This window comes from Schistocerca americana, chromosome 4 (genome assembly GCF_021461395.2).
Source record: "Schistocerca americana isolate TAMUIC-IGC-003095 chromosome 4, iqSchAmer2.1, whole genome shotgun sequence".
Classification (NCBI taxonomy): domain Eukaryota; kingdom Metazoa; phylum Arthropoda; class Insecta; order Orthoptera; family Acrididae; genus Schistocerca; species Schistocerca americana.
In genome coordinates this window covers 821463958-821480332 of record NC_060122.1, presented here as the reverse complement: position 1 = coordinate 821480332, position 16375 = coordinate 821463958, and positions in this window count along the sequence as shown.

Below are 16375 nucleotides of genomic sequence, written 5' to 3'. Positions count from 1 at the left end.
GGTGGCTCCAAGCCCCTCATACAGCATCCAACGACGCCTTTGGCGGTGGATGACGCGGTGGTCGGTCAGTACCAATGGCCCTGCCAGGTTATGTGGCAGGAGGGTTTACAGAATCACCTTCAGAGTTCAATTACTATATTATAACCAGATTTTTCCGTTTCAGCAGGCTAATTTATTTTAGAAGCAATAATGAGAAATAATCACTTAGATACATATTAAAAACGTTAGTTCTATAATTGTGTTCTCTTATAAAAGAAATAGTTCTTCTTAAAGAATGTACAGATTATTCAAGCATAATGCAAGCAGTGCTTCAGACTCAAAACCGCAGCCTTGTTTACCCTTAACCTGTGAGTACCGTGCAGTCTCTTATTCTAGTTCACACTGAAATGCCGTGCAGACGGAGTTTGGGCTTCGTTTTATTGGAGAGAACCACTGGCCTCTCTGAAGCAGTGACAAAGTGTCGTACCATTTTCGTGAATGTTCCCATACACAAGAAACTTCCCAACTAGGCCAGTGGAAGATCGATCAAGAGTAATCAATCCACAACGGAAACGACATCTTACGTGTACACCTATAACTAACGATATCCGCAAAGACCGCTAACTGCAGAGGTTAGAAGTGTCTCACGAATTGCGTTTTCTCGACAAACTGACAATGAAAAAAGAAGACCAGTTGTAGGCAAAAGGTGTTCGACAATGTTTGTCCCACAAACTGCAGTGCAGAAATGGACGCGAGTTAGAAGCATCGAAATTGGTTCGCGAACAAATGAAAGGATTTGATCCACACGAATGAACTTTGCTTCGATTTGTAGAATAATTCCTGTGACATATTCATCTGGATATGCGACGAGAATGAACGTTGTCGTATATCGTCTGGAAAAAGAGATAGATTCTTGAAAAGCTATCTTCGGATCACAACTGTGTTTGATGGCAAACCATAGACGATGGGTGCGAGTGCCTTGCATGGATGACCACCACACAGTCGTTGTCTCCTTGACAACACGTAATTTGTTCGGTGTACTGAGGGTGCGCCATTCAGCACCCCAAATCCCAAAAGCTTAACCGTGTAAGACCGATCGGAGATCAGGCTCCGGTGGTCCGACCTCCAGAGCTGGTTTACTGGTAGCCTGTGTTGTCAGCAAGTTCATTGCCTGGTATCCTGATATGTCCTGGGGTCAAAATGAAGGTCACTGAATGTCCACTGTTTCTGAGGGCATAAAGAGACTCCTGGATAGTTATTACCAAAGGATGGAGAGGGAAGCACTGGTCGAGAGCTTGTACGCTGCTTTAGGAGTCTCCGCATATGAATGACTTACCTGTGCAGGAGCGGTTATGCTCAAGAGCGCGATAGATGGCTACCACCTATGCAGTGAAAACACTGCAGCTATACATGAAGGAGTGCTATTCAGTATGTACAACGTGAGCGTAAGCGAAGCCAACGAGACTGTCGACCATGGGTCATTGGTGTAGACTATTTATGAGCCCTGAAACTCTCTGAGAATAGAGAAAAATCGCTGCCAGAGGGCCTCAGGTGAAACGGAGCCTTTTGGGCCCTGTGATACTTCGAGATGAAGCTGTGGTCGAGGCATGGACCATGGAGGTATACATAAGTGGACGTGCAGGAAAGATGGTAGAGGGGAAAGTACCGAGTTCAGTAAGAAGCAACCGGACACGGACTGCAATTGTAATCCCCGTTCTGGGTCGTCATTGTGAGAGATGGATCACCATATTAGGGAAACAGAGATGGTAATTTGGATGGTGAGGCGAACTGTGAATGTGGATGGAATAATTCGCAAGCACTAATTGCAGCCTGAGCTGCAATGGAGGAACACCAGCCTCCACGAGCAGGCTGTTCATTTGGAAACTTCCTGTTGCAAGTCGAACTCCACAGTCGTGAATAGGATCCAGCAGGAGGGCGATGCTGAACCGTACACCAGGTTCCAATAGGCCAGACAGGGCTGCACGAGGGCTTTGTACAGCTGCAGCAGTATAGGGCGATCAGCACACCAGTCGGTGTTGCTCAGGTACCAAATAATTTTAAGATGCCTTAAGCTGACGAAGATGGGGAAGCCAAGTTGAGAATGCATCGAATACCAGTCCCAAAAAGTAGTAAGTCTCCACTACTTTAAGTAGTTGGTCATCGAGCTAGAGTTCCAGATAGGGGTGGACAGTACAACGACGACGAAGGAAGCCGTGAGTGAGGGGCCATGACTGCACCTTTCTTGTGGCTCCCTGGAGTCGATATTCAGCCATATCAATACAAGAGGAACAGAAAGAAATACAAAAATCGTAAGCATATAGGAGGGGAGACAGTGAGGACTCTACTGCTAGTGCGAGACCATTAACGGCAATTAAAAGGAGTGGTATGCTCAGGACAGAGCCTTGCAGGACCCCATTCCCTTGGAGATGGGGCGAACTGTGGAAAGCACGGACTCGAACTCTGAAAGTGTGGAGCGATGAGAAGTTCCATACAAAAATTGGGAGTGGGCCCCAGAGACCCCACTCATGCAGATCAGCGAGGATGTGGTGCCGCCAAGTGTTGTCACAGACCTTTGCATGTCAAAAAAAGACGGCAGTAAGGTGTTTTCGACGGGAAAAAAACGAATGGCAGACTCCAGGTGGATCAAGTTGTCGGCGGTGGAACACTCTCGTCGAAAATCGCCCTGGTATGGAACCAGAAGGCCGTGAGACTCAAAGAGCTTACACAGCTGCCGGCTCACCATACATTTGGGCAGCTTGCATAGAACGTTGGTTAGCCTGATAGGACGATAACTATCCACGTCTAGCGGGTTTTTACCAGGATTTTTCACTGTAACGATGACACTTCCCCTCCATTGCGATGGGAATTCGTCATCGCTCCAGATGCGGTTGAAGACGGTGAGGAGGTGGCGCTGGTAATCCGCTGATAGATGTTTAATCATTTGGGAATCGATGCAGTCTGGGCCAGGGGATGTGTCAGGACAGTCGGCAAGGAAAATGAGAAATTACCACTCATTGAAGGGAGCATTATATGGCTCAGGGTGACGTGGAGCAAAAGATAGGTGTTGTCATTCCACCCACTGTTTGAGGAGACCAAAGGTAGGGTGGTAATTTTCAGACGCAGAGACGCGAGCATAGTACTTGGCGATATGCTCTGTGATTACGTCAGGTTCGGCAGATACAGTTCCGTGTGTGGAAATTCGAGGTACATCTGCAGGGGTCTGATAACTACGAGTATAAAAGCGTCGGAGCTTGGTTCAAACCCATGAAGGAGAGGTTCGTGTTCCAGTGGTGGAGACGTATCGTTCCCGACACCCCTGCTTCCATCGTTTTATGAGTAGGCTTACGTGGGCATGGAGCCGTTCTAAGGCAATGACGGGTGGTGCTTATGACATTGGAGGGCGCGCATACGGTCTCCATTGGCTGCAGCGATTTCTGGCGACCAACAAGGCACTGACTTTCGCCAGGGGAAACCTGAGGGACAAGGAATTGCCGGTTCAGCTGCGGCAGCAATGGCAGTAGTGATGGTGTGGATCACCTCATCGATGTTGCCATGCAATGGAGATTCGATCGTGGTAGCGGAGGTGAAAGCATTTCATGGAGCCTTGGTAAGAGCCCATCTGGGCAGGTGTCTGGATGAGTGGCGCTGCTGTAGGGACAGGAAGAGTGGAAAGTGGTCACTAGCACACAAGTCGTCGTGAGCTCTCCAGTGAATAGACGGGAGAAGGCCAGGACTCATAGTGTAGCGTCCGAGTTCTTGGACAGTGTGGTTGCTAATAATAATACAGTTACTTATAACACTCTGAAGAAGTAATATTTTATTAATTGCAACAAAACTTGTATGTGCTCGCCAGGCTATGAAACTGCACACTTGGACTTGCAGTCCTACTGAATGAGCCACGATAAGTGAGTGGCGAACTTATAGAAGTTGAGAATGACCATGCTGTGGCTTCACTATAGTCACTAGAAAACTCAAGTTCGTAGACACTTGTTGAGGCAGTTCCGATATTGTTGGCACGTAGGCACCATTCACAGGAGGTGGAAGTATCTTCATTCCCTGACAGTTGACAGGACTGTGTCATGGAGAGTAGGCACCACGACGACGTTACTCCGACTGGAACCTGCTGCAAGTGGGTAGGATGCGACCTGGAACAAGTCTGCCCTCCTATCCCCAGACGAAGTTATTTCAGTGCAGAAGCGTGGCGGTGGCACCTTGTAACTGCAGGAGGTGTGGCATCTTCCCATCCTCTCATTGACGTCTCGTCATACCGCTTTGCTGTGCAGTATCTCTGAGTGATCGATATTTCTTACGCCTCTCTCGATACTCGACGACACCGCATGCACTGTAAGGGTATCCCATGTTACTGTTCCGTTGTGGAAGAGATTTTCAAGATATTTATGCTCTCTTTTCTGGAATTCGCTGATGTTTGGACAGTCACGTATTTGTATGTGTGGTGCATGGTGTGGGTGTCGGAGCGTTCTGACGGGCGTGTGGTCTGCCGCAGTGGGCATGGTCTCGGTGGGCGGTCTGGGCTCGCTGCTGCCGGAGGAGGGCGTGTCGGCACCGGTGGGCGTGCTGCGGCTGCGGGGGCGGCCCCCGGGGGCGGCGGGGGCGGCCGCCACGGCCTCGCTGCTCGCCACCGAGCTGGCCGCCGGCCTGCGCTTCGCTGCGCTCTGCTTCTCCGCCACGCTCAGTGAGTGCCTCCAGTCTCTGTACCCACTACCAACCGATAAACGACACGGTCACATTGGAGTAAACTAAAGTCCGGTACAGACACGTGATATGACTTCCTGTTGAATAAGAAAGTTGTAGATATCAATAATACCGCTCCGTTTCCAGAAAAAAACATTTATTTTCTATTTGAAGAATCGCATTTTTGTAGCAAATTTTAATTTACTTTGACAATCGCATTTTCGTGTGCTCAGTAATTCAGAGTAGAAATATTTTATTTTTGTTAAAATTTATGCGTCACTATTTCTTACTTAACATTTCCATTGGATAATAAATATAGATGTAAGAAATGCCAAGGGCACGAACAGATCCAAGGATCTCGTGGTTAGAAGACTTTTGTGCTATGTATTAATTATTTTGTTCTAATGCGAATGTTTTGTAATTAACAGCACTCGGAAATCTTGTAATCTGGATAGGGGACCCCTTTTTTTGGGAAGTGCAATGTTCTGGGTAAAAAAACTGATGTCTGGGCAGTGGACTTCAGGTCCTATAAGTGTGAGAAAACGGAAGACACCTACCTATGAGACCCACCCCAGTGACTCAGGCCAGGTGAACCCCTTATATCTCCTGTAATGCTCTTCCGGAACCCTGGAGAAATGCTGCCGAGTTTTAAATTGAGGAATTTTAGCGGGAATCGGTATAAGTACCAAATAGTATTTTTCTCAGGAAATGAAAAAGCTTTTCAGATGGTATGTAATGTTTGTTTGCGATTAATAGTGATTTTATTACATCATAAATATAATTAGTACCGAAAAGGAAAACTTTCAAAATAACAGATATTGAAAAAGGAAATGTAAAGTGTTTTGAAATTTAATTCCAGTTTTATGTTTAATTCAATTGCCTCACCGACAATTGTTTCTGTAAAACATGTGGTAGGCCTACTTCTCATTCATGTAAGGAAGCATAGCCAAACGATAGTCTTTTTTTTGCAGTTGTTTGAGACGATGGATTTAACTGAGAAAGATCCTCCACACATATCACATTTTGCATTGCATAACCCTTCTTGAAGATTGAAGAACCATTCCATTCTTCAGTTTCACTGAACGTTTTCTTGGCCGGAATTTTGTTGCAGTTATTCACTTCAACTGAAGACAGTTTGGGTTGGCTTGCGTTTGGATGCACTGATGTACAGATCTGCTAGTGCATCCACATCACAGAAGTCTGAAAATAACACCGCTTTTCGCTCGTTCGAGAGCTTCTTACATTTGTACTTGCATTCGCATGTTACCTGCACTAAAATAATATAATAGAACATATTATATAAAATAAAATATTCATATACCTTTTTACCATTAAAACATTTGCAAGTTTAATTTATAATAACAAAATGAAAAATATGGTTCACAAAACATATTTTGACGTTATAAGGGCGATACACATCTATCGTACTGGAATTTCTGCTGGTTTATTTGTCCCTGTTGACCAAGTGTAAGCCTTCCCACGAATTCTCAAGTCCTTCCTAGCAGCAGCTTTCTTCCTAACAGTATTACATTCTATATTGTGGTCGATTTTAATGCAGTAAGCTAATAAATAACGAACTGAAGCACAACGTAAATGTATATGATCATGGGTGAAGCGCAGAGAACAGAATGGGTTAAAGGCCTCTACACTAACAATCTGTGCACATGTGCAATATCGGTCTCCACGGAGAGTGTAGTGCAGATCCACCAGGTGCCATCTTTCGACAAGCCTTTGAAATAAATGAGGGTGGCCTAGCACTTGCATTGGTTTCTACAGCGCTAGCAGCAGTAAAAAGAACGATTTCAATGCAGAATCTGAATATGAAGTACCCTGTCATTTATACCGTTTTGCACAAACAGTCCTCAATTCTTAAGAATGCGGAGTTCCATAAGAGCTCCGTTTAAATAACATTTTCCAGAATCTCTTAGTTATATGCTAGAAGGTCGGGAGTGTGTAAAATTCATTCCTCGTCCTGTAATGCAGACTATACTGAACACACAAGGTGAATACTTTTAGTTACCTACAAGATATTCAAAGAGCCTTTCACGGTGAGGAATAATACATATGAGCAGTAGCTAACAGCAGCAGATAAATGTGTGTACGATACAGGCACCACTTAAACTGAATAAAAGACGACTTCGAAATCCGACACATGAAAAAGAAAAGTAGAAAACTCGAATTGCTGCAGGACCGATTCACGAAAGTAAAAGACAATTTACTAATGGGACAAGGTCTTTTTTATACCTTTTTGCATTTACCATGTTCATAGAGATACATAGTTATGAGTATTCTATTACTTTGTTCATGAGACTGCAGGAGGTCTGTGATCATGGACATCAGCACGTAGGCAGCATTAATAGGAATGAGGAAAAAGTAACTGACCAATGAATGGCATTCTGGTTGAGTCAGTACCTGTGGACACTGTGGCACTTCGGCCATACCAGCTCACCACTATGCTCAGACTCGAGGAACAATGTCCATTTGGCACTCTCTGTGCACACAGCTGATGAAGGCGACACTGCCTGATGCGATGTGTGATGAGAGGATTAAGGACAGACCAGACAATATCAGAGTAAAAGGAGGACCCGTAGTACATGGTCATTCGAAAAGACGGCGCCAGTTTAATTAATTTGCATTTCATAACGTATAAACGGGACATGAACGATATGCATACCGAAGGAATGACGAAGGTCCAAAGCTTTGTTTTGTTAACCTCTAGTTGCGTAAACGGCCGCCAAGACGGTGAGTTGCGTCCTATTTGGGATGGGTCCCAATCACTTGAACAGTATTCTAGAATGAGTTGCACGAGTGGTTTGTAAGCAATCGACTTTGTACGCCGATTTGGTTTCCCTGGTATTCTTACCAATAAACCGAACTCTATACTGTTTAACAGAATCGAATTATCAAAATCGCTCTACAAGTAACTGGTATGACAAACTGAACACACTCGAGAAATGTCCGCGACTACCAGTCTTCAGTTGAGGTGGCATCTTGTATTGTGGTCCCTTGCGAAATCATTCCTATGGCCTCAAACGCAACCTTCGTCAGAATTTCAGAGTATCAAATGAATATTTCTACGTTATCTAATACGCTGAGGACCAATTTTCAGCGTGATTCAGTGCATAAAAATAGTACTTATGTGTCGTTACAGACTCCCAGTTGTGTTTGCACGTAAATCATGTTTATAACATATTGATTGAACAGAAATGACATGAGAAACAGCTAAAATCGTGTAGTGTGCAAATTAAAACAAAGATATAGAAATCAAAATCAAACAGAATGCGAATCATATAATATTAAAGGATTATGGCGTAAAGTGTCTTGTAAGTTATTAATGGTTTTTTACCAGTATTTGAGTTAACTAGTATTAATTAGAATTTTGCCACCTGCAAGAAACAGATAACTTGTTCGAGGCATTTTCACTTTGTACATCGACTTCAGTATGGCTTTCAAGGAAAGCGTCGAAACTTAAGTTGAGCACTGCTCGCGTATCAGTCTCTGCAGGATTGGTTCTGGATGCTAACCCCAACAAAACCTACTATGTCACAGCAAATGACTGACTTCCAATACATATTAGCAATGCTTGAGATAATTCCTAAAAGATAAACCAAATACGGAAACTTGAATCACACGAACGAAGAAGACAAAGTAAATATACAACTAAAAGTATTGGTATGGAAAGCGACGGATAATTTCGAGCAGTTTTACGTAGCAGCTAACAGTGCAACTTTTGTAACGAGAAATTTTATGTTCTGGTGAAAAAGGTCATTCTCATGAAACAATCCGCAAGCTGATTGAGTGCTAGCATTCAATTTGTGATTTTCGAAAAGAAGAGAAGAACTGAATAGAATTATATCACAGTAGCCACCCAGAAATCTACGTATAATTATTAATTATAGTGAGGATTCCAAACATATATTGACATAATTCCGTTAAACTAAAGGAATCATTATGCAGTCTCGGCAAACTACGTGCCCGTTGCCAGGATAAATCAAATAATCAAGTCAAAGAAAAAATGAAAACAGTGTGACAAATTGTTAAAGCAGGTCAGGATACGACTGAAGGCAACAACAGAACATACATGACAACAAAATAAAAGCAAAAGATAGGAAAATTCTAAGTATATTATTTGTCTGTTTTTCTTTATGTAAGTTTCCTAAGTAACAATTTATGAAACAAAATTTGAGTGTAACGAGCATGCATGATATTGTCTGCATTTCACTGATCCTAAATGATTCAGTGTTGTGGATAATTACAAGAGTTTAAATAATCGCAAACTATCATGATGACATAATGTTACGATACCATTTTCATGGAAAATGTATGAGACACAGCGTTGTGGGCGTTGTTGGCAATGGACCAGGAAAATTAAACAGGCCCTCGAATCCTAATAATAACTTCTGCATAGCTGTCCACTGTGGCGCCTTTCAAATTATCTAGTTTTATACGTAAGGTAGCTGTACTAGTAGCTTGTTTATGCCTACGGTTTGCACTTGACCTGTCTAGATCCTCTTCGTCTACATCTACATTGGCGACTGACAACACTTTGGCTAAACTTACTTCACTGGCGCCTACATTGTCTACACTGGCAGAAACCCCTCATCTACCATCCATTTTCCGTATGCCAGCACATTCCTACGCACAGAACATCGTAATTAATCCAACACCTCATTTTCTGCTATAGGCTCAAAACCTTTAACAGGTACGGAAACTCTGGATAACCGGGGGCAGCGTCGGTACTTTTCTACGTTAAACCTAATTCCTTGTGCCTTGCAGCTCTTTATCACAATGACTGAATCTTAGTGATTTTTCCTGCAGTTTAATTGGTCTGTCTTTTATGATAGATGAACCTCGTAGCTGTTTGCACTGACGACAGCTTCCCCTAACTGGAACAATGTTCCTGTAAGTTCCACTGTGCGTCGCCAAAGATAGATTTTAGCCTGATGAGTAACCGGAAAATACACTTATATGAGGCACAACTTCTATATTCACTCGGAATCCTTCTACTCCGGCCTTAAAACACCAACATGCTACCGAAAAAAAGTCTGCATCACTTTATGTACCCGACGCATCTTATAACGTGGAAGGTTAACTGCCTCTCGACCGAGAGGTCCCAAGTCGGCAATAACACATGCGCCCCTGTGTCCAATACAAATCTACCTTCTTACAATTCTTACTTGAACTAAGAGACACTCAACCTCTGCATATGTTTTGACTATTCCTCCATATCCCTTTACGCCTCCCGTTCCAACAATTTCGTTGTTGGTGCCCAACCACGCCGTACCTTTCACATTGTGGTTGTCGACATTGCTCCTGGAAGTGTCCTGAACGTGCACGTCGTGTCCGTGGAGAAAACCTCCTCCAGCTGAGTGGCCATCGCGATGGCGGCTGCCAAATCTTTTGGGGTTCCTGAGTGTACCTACCTTGACATATCAGGTGGCAGCCCCATTGGAAACTCATCGAGCACCCTATGCTCGTCTTCTTGGAGGAGATACCTTGTGAATACTTTGGTTTCTTCCGTCTAGCATAACTTAGTCATTTGTAATACGAGGTGCATTCAAGTTCTAAGGCCTCTGATTTTTTTTCTCCGGACTGGAAAGAGATAGAAACATGTGCACTGTTTTAAAATGAGGCCACGTTCATTGTCAATACGTCCCAGAGATGGCAGCACCGTACGGCAGATGGAATTTTACCGCCAGCGGCGAGAATGAGAACTGTTTTAAATACTTAAAATGGCGACGTTTTCCTTACTTGAACAGCGTGCAATCATTCGTTTTCTGAATTTACGTGGTGAAATTCATCAACAGTTGAAGGAGACATGTGGTGATGGAGTTATGGATGTGTCGAAAGTGCGTTCGTGGGTGCGACAGTTTAATGAAGGCAGAGCATCGTGTGACAACAAACCGAAACAACCTCGGGCTCGCACAAGCTGGTCTGACGACATGATCGAGAAAGTGGAGAGAATTGTTTTGGGGGATCGCCGAATGACTGTTGAACAGATCGCCTCAAGAGTTGGCATTTCTGTGGGTTCTGTGCACACAATCCTGAATGACGACCTGAAAATGCTAAAAGTGTCATCCAGGTGGGTGCCACAAATGCTGACGGACGACCACATGGCTGCCCATGTGGCATGTTGCCAAGCAATGTTGACGCACAACGACAGCATGAATGGGACTTTCTTTTTGTCGGTTGTGACAATGGATGAGACGTGGATGCCATTTTTCAATCCAGAAACAAAGCGCCAGTCAGCTCAATCGAAGCACACGGATTCACCGCCACCAAAAAAAGTTTCGGGTAACCGCCAGTGCTGAAAAAATGATGGTGTCCATGTTCTGGGACAGCGAGGCCGTAATCCTTACCCATTGCATTCCAAAGGGCACTATGGTAACAGGTGCATCCTACGAAAATGTTTTGAAGAACAAATTCCTTCCTACACTGCAACAAAAACGTCCGGGAAGGGCTGCGCATGTGCTGTTTCACCAAGACGACGCACCCGCACATCGAGCTAACGTTACGCAACAGTTTCTTCGTGATAACAACTTTGAAGTGATTCCTCATGCTCCCTACTCACCTGACCTGGTTCCTAGTGACTTTTGGCTTTTTCCAACAATGAAAGACACACTCTGTGGCCGCACATTCACCAGCCGTGCTGCTATTGCCTTAGTGATTTTCCAGTGGTCAAAACAGACTCCTGAAGAAGCCTTCGCCGCTGCCATGGAATCATGGCGTCAGTGTTGTGAAAAATGTGTACGTCTGCAGGGCGATTACGTCGAGAACTAACGCCAGTTTCATCGATTTCGGGTGAGTAGTCAATGAGAAAAAAAATCGAAGGCCTTAGAACTTGAATGCACCTCATAATTACTCGTCCATCCGGGACCACAGCCTAGCAGTTGCCACCAAGTCATCTATAACCACAGCATTCTATTAAGTAAATTACAGTATTATGGTGTCACCGGCAATGCTGTAAAATGGCTTGAGTCTTATCTAACTAACAGGAAACAAATGGTGTCGTTGCGAAATACCTGTGCAGTAAGCAGTCGGCCTTCATCTGATTGGACGTTATTTACATGTGGTATTCCTCAAGTTTCCATCTTGGGTCCATTGCTTCTTCTTGTGTACATTAATTACCTCTCATCTGTTACATTGCCAGGCGCTAAGTTTGTTTTGTTTGCAGGTGATACAAACATTGCAATAAGTAGCAAGTCAAGTACAGATTTAGAAATAGCTGCTAATCAAATTTTCATTGACATTAATGAAGGGTTAAAGCTAATTAACTGACATTAAACTTTGGAAAAACCCACTACATGCAGTACAGAACCTGTAAGAGATTTCCTTCCAGCATTTGTGTAACATAAGAAGACATGTAGATCGAGGAGGTTGACAGTGTTAAATTACTGGGATTACAGCTCGATAATAAATTCTGCGTGGAAGGGCATACCACAGAATTGCTTAAGCGCCTATACAAGCCTGTATTTGCAGTGAGAATGATTCCAGATACAGGAGATATAAATATAGAAAAAACTTGCATACTTTGATTACTTTCATTCTATTATGTCGTGTGGGATCATATTCTGGGGTAACTCATCAAACGGAGCAAAATTTTTTGCGTGCAAAAGCATGTAATAAGAATCATCTGTGGTGAAAATTCAAGAACATCACGCAGAAACCTGTTCAAGGAACTTTGTATTCTAAGCACTATTTCTCAGTATATTTATTCTTTAATGAAAATTGTTGCAAGTAATGTATCTCTGTTTCCAAGCAATAGCTCAATGCACAGTATCAATCCCAGGAATAAGAATAATCTACATAAAGACCTAAAATCACTCACCTTGGCCAAAAAGGGGGGTCCAATATCCAGGAACACACATTTTCAATAAACTGCCAGCAACCATTAAAAACTTGGTTTCAGACAAAGCACGGTTTAAACAGAGTTTGAAAGACTTTTTGATAGGCAACTCCTTCTATCCTATAGATGAATATATTAACAGGGACTGTCAGATCAGCTTAAGTAAAAATGTCCGTTAGATTTCATTTTTGACATCACTTGGGCACAACAGTCAAGATTAGGTATTTTGTGATGATGAATTTATTAAAAGTGTATAACTATGTTTCAGTCTGACAGTGTGCTAATTCTGTAATTATTAGCAGTTCCAGTTTACTGTCATGTATTCTTCTATTCTGACAATCTCCAGACAAATGATCAGGGTAGCAAGTATTTTGTTCAAATGTTTTATGTTATACTTGCTGACATGTTCCACACCCACGAGAATCATCTCATATTTTGTGTCTATGGAACGAAAACTGAATCTAATCTAAAAATGAAAACACATCCTCCATAGGTTTATCAGAAAAAAGGGGGATTCAGACCTACGATAGCTGAATCTAATGAAAGAGCGATAAAGGTAGGTGAGGTCCAATCTTCCCTCACAGCAACTACCTGCCTATGCATTTCCCAATTATTTGTTTTGAACTGCGCTACTTGGTTTATGAAGGACTTAATTGCCTCCCGTTCATGAACAACCCGGTATCTCCGTCCTGGACATGTGGAACTGCTATCACACAAGCTCCCTGTCAGGTGCATGATGACTTTTGCATAACAAGTTGTTTCTGACAGTACTTTGTGAAGCAATCTTCTTGTTGCTTGTACGCAACATTGGAAATAAATGGGTTAATAACCATAAATTATTATTAGTGACCCAAGACAGCAATCGTGGCGTCGTCCTGTGGTGGCAACGCCCTCCAGGACGCGCTCTGAAGACAGCACGTGTGAAGGCACCCGTGCAAGGAAGTTGCCTGTAGCCTTCGACAGCGCGCAGTGATGCCAGCGACTCAGCAGGAACAGATTCGGGTGCGTGCGATGGCGTATGTGCACTGCCTGGTTGTCACTCTGAAACTCAGGGCAGGGGAACACCGGAAAGCACGTAGTCCCACCGTGGACTACATAGAGGAAGACGGACCGCAGTAGTGACGCCTGCTCCTCCAGCAGAGGTGGACAGCGACAGTATGGCCGACCAGGCAAAGGAGGTAGGGTGGCTGCACTGCCCTGGTATCGAACAGCTGCACTGCAAGACAGAAGCCTCCCAGTGGCTGGAAGTAGGCACGGTGCTCGGATGTAAGACGTTAAGCCCCCAGCAGAGCCGGCAATAGATCTGCAGTTGGTGGAGGCCAGTTTGCGTGGCACATTGTTGAATCGTGTCGCCTTGTAGACTGGAGTAGACCTCTCCTCGTAGGAGGTGGCTACCAGACGGCATATGTCTACCTTGAAGTGAGAGAACTGTTTATAGTGGCTTCGTGCGAGCTTGTCTTGGCAAAACACCACTTCCTGTCACATATTCCCGACAGAGCCATCGGCACGCGCGTGAAGTAATGGTCCTCTGTGCCTTAGTAATTCTGGTTTTCGACTGCATTGTTGTTACGAGGGTCACTCCAAAAGAAATGCACACTATTTCTGCAAAAATACAATTTTCATTCTGCATGTGTGAAAGCTTTACAGTGTGTAGATAACATCCTTCCCGCTTGTTTTACAACTTAGTTCAATCTTTCCCCGTGAGTGGCGCAGTCACAGCATGTCTTCAAGATGGCTGCTACACTTGACGTTCGTTAGAAGCAACGTGCCGTCATAGAATTCCTGTGCTGTGAAAACGAGACAGTGGGAAACATTCACAAGAGGTTGAAAAAGGTGTATGGAGATGCTGCTGTCGATCGCAGTACAGTTAGTCGGTGGGCAAACAGGTTACGTGATGAAAGCGGGCACGGCAATATTGAGGTTTGTCCTCGCAGCGGCAGGCCTCGTACTGCACACACTCCAGACAATGTGCAGAGAGTTAACGAATTGGTGACTGCTGACAGACGCATCACAGTGAACGAATTGTCACGCTACGTTGGGATAGGGGAAGAATACTGAAAGTGTTGGTGTTAAAAAAGGTTTGTGCTAGGTGGGTCCCCAGGATGTTGACAGTGGCTCACAAAGAAACTAGAAAACAGTGAACTTTTGCAACAGTACGAGAATGGTGGAGATGAATTTCTTGGAAGAATTGTGACAGGTGATGAAACATGGCTACGTCATTTTTCACCAGAGGCTAAGATGCAATCAATGGAGTGGCATCATGAAAATTCACCCAACAAAAAAAAAAAATTCAAAACAACACCTGCTGGAAAAGTTATGGCTACGGAGTTTTTCAATTCCGAAGGTCTCTTGCTTGTGGATATCATGTCAAGTGGAACACCATAAATTCTGATGCATATGTGATGACACTGAAGAAACTTCAAGCTCGACTGAGTCGTGTTCGACCACATCGGCAAAAGCAGAATGTTTTGCTGTTGCACGATAATGCAGGGCCACATGTCAGTCAAAAAACCGTGGAAGCGATCGAAAAACTCGGATGGACAACATTGAAACACCCGCCTTACACTCCTGACCTGGCTCCATGTGACTATCATCTCTTTGGGAAACTGAAAGACTCTCTTTGTGGAACAAGGTTTGAAGATGATGACTCCCTTGTGCACGCTGCCAAACAGCGGCTCTAGCAGGTTGGTCCAGAATTTTACCGTGCGGGTATACAGGCGCTGGTTCCAAAATGGCGTAAGGCAGTTGAGAGGGATGGAAATTATGTGGAGAAATGAAAATATTGTTCCTAAAGGATGTATCTACACACTGTGAAACTTTCAAACATGTAGAATAAAAGATGGATTTCAAAAAAATAGTGTGCACTTCTTTTGGAGTGACCCTCGTATTACGGTGCTGGTCCCTCGCCTGCTCCACAATGTGGTAACTGCCCGGTGCTATAGCAGCAGTCCTTGCTGCATCCGCCGACGTAACAGTGTTTGCTCGGCTTCAGAATGGTCCGCTCCCGTGTCTTTTTGCAATATCTGTGGCACTGAGCGGCGCCGCAGTAGCGGTGGAGCTAAAATACGTTGCCATTATCCCATGCACCACTCTGCTCCTACCGCTGATCTTAAGGACTGTCGTAATTCATTGTGGCTCCTGTGCTCATGGCAACTCTCTTCTACTATACATACGGATTCCGTAACGTATGCCGTGTCTCGTTGACATGGGATTTGGTAGACCGCTGGTTTGCGAAGGTCTAGATTATCCTTTACTGAATCTGTTAGTGTCAAGGTCTTCGGGAGATGGCTAAATACACATTTCACAATGTGTCACTGCAAGATTCTGCTGACTTTTCTAGAAGTAATGCCGAAAAACAGGACGCAGGCTAGTGATTTGGGTTTCTCTCTCCCACTTCATGGTTGGGGGTGAATGCTGTCACATGAACACGGACTGACAGTGCACAAATAAAATCTACAACTAAACAGACTTCGAAGTATGAATGTCTTGCTGTATGACATTAAACTACGCAAGAACCACCTAAGAGAAATGTCAGTGCTGGGTAAAGGATTGAATTTCACCTCGAGTTCAGTATCACTACCGAACGTGGTCACCATAAGCAGTGTGAAGCAGGCCACCTACGCTCTCACCATAAACTGTGTGGAAAAGGCCACATTTGATCCAACAGTCAACGAGATAGAAAAAATAGTTGGTGAAATGTGTTGCACAGTCACCACAGCTGCACCACCGAAGAGCATTATTTCAAAAGAAGAAAGAGCGGCCATCAGCAAGTTCCGTGACGATCCAGATCCGGTCGTCTGCCTGCTGATACAGAGATCACTTCGGGATGCTCTTGCATTCAGGATAAAAACAGAAAAT